The sequence below is a fragment of the Danio rerio genome, chromosome 21 (genome assembly GCF_052040795.2).
Source record: "Danio rerio strain M-AB ecotype USA chromosome 21, GRCz13ab, whole genome shotgun sequence".
NCBI classification, from domain to species: Eukaryota; Metazoa; Chordata; class Actinopteri; order Cypriniformes; family Danionidae; genus Danio; species Danio rerio.
The window spans coordinates 39,892,663-39,898,056 of NC_141041.1; the positions used below are offsets into that span (position 1 = coordinate 39,892,663).

At 32.9% G+C, this 5,394-nt stretch overlaps 1 long non-coding RNA gene across 1 annotated transcript; it reads right to left on the reverse strand.

The window, feature by feature from the left end:
- Positions 1 to 1,324: 1,324 nt before the first annotated feature.
- LOC147838920 (uncharacterized) lies at positions 1,325 to 4,199 on the reverse strand. The gene is made up of 6 exons (XR_015520582.1): positions 4,147 to 4,199; positions 3,708 to 3,820; positions 2,623 to 2,749; positions 2,364 to 2,449; positions 1,975 to 2,017; positions 1,325 to 1,877 (listed from the first exon to the last, which is right to left on the reverse strand). It is a non-coding gene; the product is annotated as an uncharacterized LOC147838920 (long non-coding RNA).
- Positions 4,200 to 5,394: the final 1,195 nt, after the last annotated feature.

Below are 5,394 nucleotides of genomic sequence, written 5' to 3' on the forward strand. Positions count from 1 at the left end.
GACTATCGAATAAAAATATAGCTTAAAGGGGCTAATAATATTGATCTTAAAATGTTTATTTTTTTTTATTCCTTGCTCAGTTAAACATAATTTGGGAATTATTTTAAAAAAGGAAAAAAAAATTGAAGGGGGGGGGGGGGGTTAATAATTCTGACTTCAACTTTAGATTAAAGTCATTATAAAATGAATAGTTCTGTTTGCTTTCTAATTCTTAGATAATGAATTTAAACGTAAATAATGAATAAATTCTTGCAACAAAAAAAAAAACTGAAAAATATAGTTTGGTATTTAATGGATATGGAATTTACTAAGGAAATAAATTAAATTTAAAACAAAACAAGCATTTATCTTAATAGAGGCAGATTAATAATAATCAAATATATATTTATATATATTTCTTTAAAAGTAACAGAAAGATGTTGCTGTATAATTTATCATTAATTAATGAGCCGATATGTTTCCAAAATTGAACAGCATAATTACAATCCCAAAATAATTAAAAAACAGTTTCAGTATGAAATTGACAAAATGAACATTTTAAATCCATATTAGAATTAAACTTTCAAAAAATGTTTAATAGGATAAAATGTGTTGATTAATTTAAAAGACTTCTTTAACCTTGTTGGTGGGGAAATAAGACCATATTTTTTTTCCCCATGAACGCATCCTTAATCACTGTCAACTCCTCCATTCAATAATGTCACGTCATAGCCTTAACCTCTTAAGGCCCGAGGTGTTTTTACATGCATTTTTTTATTTCTCTTTGCTATTTGGGCTTTGTATCATCTTTTGATATGATCTACTTTTACAAAAAAAAAAAAAAAGATGTCCATATATGTGGACTCGTGGTCCGAATTTACACAAAACTTTTTCCTGAGAGTTTTTTAATGCATATGTAACATATACATTTTTATAACATGTTTTGACTATCAGAGAGTAAAAACAACATTTTGGACAGTTAAAAAATAGTGTTTGGGACATTTCATTTGCTGAAAAACATTTGCAGGATGACACTGTATAAACAAAATATAAAATATTGAAAGTATTTTAAATAGCCACTTACACAGCAAAAGATGGGGACCCAAAACAACTCTATGGGTGTTAATTTCAACCCTTTGAAAGTGTCTCATGGGGTCCACTCAAAACAGAGTTAAATCAACACTTTCAAAAGGGTTGGCACATTGACACCGAAGTAAGGGTTAATTTTAACTCTGGGCAGAGTTAAAAAATTTAACTATATTTAACACCGCCTGGTGTAATATATTGTTATTTTATTCAACTCTCTTGAGTGTAAATATGGTAAAAAGGTCAAATAGACTGTAAATTACAAAATAAAAAACATTTTATTTGAAAACATTCACCACTTCAACAATTCATTCAGTTTTTAAAATGCAACAATGTCAAATATGCTTTAAATGTTTTATTAGTACAGACAGTATCAACAAAATATGTATGACCAGTGCTCAAAAAGGCTGTTTCAGTCCTTTGGTCCAAACTTGATGTTTCATCAGAGCCATTTGAAAGTTCAATATACAGTATCGTCACTCATAGTTTTCTTCTGAACGCATAGTTTTCTTCTGAAATTACATTTTAAACAACTTGGCGTGCAAATCTTTCACTTCTGGTGTTTCCTTGGTCCTCCATATCAAACACAGCAGTTTAAATGAAGGTATAAATGCTGTAAACTTGTGTGAAAACAAACTGGAGCTAGGAAATCTCATCAAGCATGTCCTGTGAAAGATGTGCTTCCCAGCCACAGGATGACCTTTTTATCCATGACGATGTACAGTAGTAGCTGCTGATTGCTCGTCTGGTGGTTCCTGATGCACGGATATAGGGTGATGCTCATCTAAGAACTCTTCAAGACTCCAGCATGACTAAGAAAAATGTTTGAAAACAAATTGCAATCAAATTCTATGATATATTTAAAAGAACATTTAAAGTAAATGAAACATTCAAGAAATCTAAACTCACCTTTTGAAAATCTTCATGATGATCCACAACTTGACTCTTCCAGCTGGTTGAGGTGACAGGATATGGAAAAGTAGAAAAAACACATACATCATTGTTGGATCTCCAAAAACAATTAGGTTAACCACTATGAGTAGAACTGGAAAAACAGGCAGCTGTCTGTCCAGAATCCTCAATTTAACACAACACTTGGAGCAAAATTTAGAGGAGCTTAAAATCTTTTATATCATTTAGTGATGCTGACTTCCCCAAAATATTAGCCACAGTGTAAAAAATATTCATAAACTTACAGTTTTCTGTAAGCGTGCATGTGTGTGTGCGTGTGTGTGCGTGCGTGTGTGTGTGTGTGTGTGTGTGTGTGTGTGTGTGTGTGTGCGTGCGTGTTTCTTTACCAGATTCAACTTGTTAGGCCCTTTCAGGTCCAGTATTGACGCCACCTTTCCTGGAGTCTAGCAGATGTTTCAGGTCCAAATATAATCTAAATATTAGGATAAGCAGAAGAGGAAAAGTGCAAAGCAGAGCAAAACATTATTTAAGTAACAGTTCACCCACAATACAAAACTTATCACCTTCATGTCATTTGTTATTCTTTAATGCTCTAATACCCTCTCAGCTTATTGTGAAACAAATACAGAACTTTATCAAACATACCTTCATTATTTTCACCACATATGACCAAGAAGGTGTGCTTGGTAATTTCACCAACTCTGGAAATACATCATCCATCTCTAATCAGCCACCGTCACAGGGTCTTGTGTTATTGTATAAAGAACTGTGGCTGTTAAAAAAACAACAAAAAATTAGTATCTAACACATATGCATAACCTTCAGATAAAAAGGAGAGATGAACATCACAAAGTACGCCTCACACTTTTTCAGATATCTTTTGATTCAGATGTTGATTATTGATAATAAATCTACAAATCAAACCTGTATCATCATTAGGCTGCTCAAATATGAATCAGTTGATTAATTTTACAGACAGGTGGCTGTTTACAACGCACTAAATTGTCTTTAATAAAAAGGAAATGTTGTGTACAGTACATAAGTTTAGCCTATAGTTTTAAGCACAATATCATGCGGGAGAAAAAGCTTGAAGATGTTCCTGACTACAGAAATAGCCTAACTTACTAACGTCAGACATCCCGAGTTGGGAAAAGTAATTTTCGGGGGATACAGAGTTGATTTGCGGGAGGTAGCGGGAGAAATGAGTACCTAAAGAACAATGGGATGACTTGCGCGCGAAGTACCTAAAGAGCGGTGTGGGTGACTTGCGCGCGACGTACCTGAAGAGCTGGGAGGGATGCGGTGGAGAGGGATGTGCAAATTGTTTAATGACCGGGCGGGAGACGCGCGATTTCCGGGAGATTATCATTCATTTGCGGGCATCTACTTGGGCATCTGGGAGTCTCTGTGCATTTGCGGGATAACGTTAATGTTAGTCCCACAACTTCCGGGAGACTTCTGTAACCTTAAAAGTCTGAGAAAGTGCAAACGCGGTCATTTAAAGACATTAATGTTAACATTCCGACTTTAATGGTTGTCAACGCTTAATATAATTCAAGCGTACGTTATCACGCGAGTCTATCAACTAACGGTATATGGACGGCCACGAATGAACCAGTTTAAAAGTGCCGCGGTGTTTAAAACAACCAAATTAACGTACACGAATAACAAACAATCATATGTTTTAGTCAGGAAGCCTTTTACAAGTAAGCATATGTTCATTTACTCACCAGATATGTTTTAGAAACTCTCCAGAGCTTATGGAAACCGTCCTGTGTTGCCGTTAGCATCCGGGCAGAGTAGGCTAAGGTTAGGCTGCTCCGGGGATTCCCTCGCTAGTTTGCTTCGAATTAAAGGAGAAGTGTCGATTTTATTTTACAGATGGGTAACAACGCACAAAATGGCATTAAGCGTGACAGAAATGTGTTGAACATGTACATTTGATGTTTTTATGCACTATGTATGCGTGAGCATATATAAAAACATTCTTGAAAAGAAGTGAATAGTAATGCAGTTAAGCTAGATACACAAACGACCATGAATGAACCGCAGAAGTTTAAAATTGTCACTCCATTCTAAAGTTATGGAGAATATCTTAACAATATGTTTACAACTGTATTTCCTTAGAGAAAGTCAGTAAAATACCAACATTTAGGTAGTTTGACTCACCAGTTGCTGTTCTAAACCTCAGATGGAAAATGGCGTCTGGAAAATTCTTCAGTGACTGGGGCTGCATGAATTCCCGGATGTTGGAAATAACACCACCAAGTGTAGAAAAGATAACTCCTTGATTTCGCACTGAATAAAATCAATTCTAACTCTTATTATATTCATTTATCAAAATCTAACTCTTTAACGTCAACACTTTACTCTGAAATGCTTCAACACCGAGAATTTAACTCAGATGAATTTGCTGTGTAGGAGCTAAAATGTGCTGTCCACGTATGTGGCCATTAAGCCCTAGGAGGTTAAAGGTGTATTGCACACATTTTATGTTAAATGCAATGCGAATATGACAGATCTGACAGAATCGTAGATACAATAGTAAATTTATTTGTATATTTGTAGTAAGTATTTGTAAAATGTATTCATAATTTCATCGTTCGTTTTAAATCAATTGATGCGAATAATAACAACTTAAACTTGCTATTTCTGAAGTTCTAAATAACAGTTTTTGGCATAACAAAAGAACAATGACAGGGTTTGTAATTTGTAAAGGGTTTTAATAAAGAAAATAAATCAGAACCAAATGAATGACACATTCCTTTACAGAACACCTCGCAGAAATCAACCATCATTTTAGAAATTATTTGGGATGAAATACTTAATTAAGTTAATTGAGTTTATGTTTTTAAGTTAAGTGTATAGTTATTTTTATTAGAGTATTCTCAATTGTTTTCTTTTTAATAAATAAATACATAATAAAAATATATATTTTTAAATATCAGAATTATTTTATTTTATTATTTGATTTGGTTTTTGATTCCAATACATCAAATTTTTATACATTTCAAACATTATTTTTTAATTTATTTTCTTATTACCCAAATTAAATCTCCTAAGTAAAAAGTTGACTAATATATTTAGGAACACACAAATTGATTTTATGCTAGGTTTTTATAAATAATTGTAAAACAATGATATTAATCTCGATAAAACTATTTTAGTTCTATATAATTCCAATACAGCAGATATTTCAACTATCGAACATTGTTTCCTTATTTATTTTCTGTTTACTCAAATGAAATCTTCTAAATAACAACAAGTTGACTAATTTATTTGAGGACGCACAAATGTGTTTGATTTTATCACAGCTCTCATAAAAATAGTAAAACAAAATAGTTTATTTTCTATTTGATTCCAATTCACAAACATTTCAAACAATATTTTATAATTTATTTTCTCTTCATCCAAATG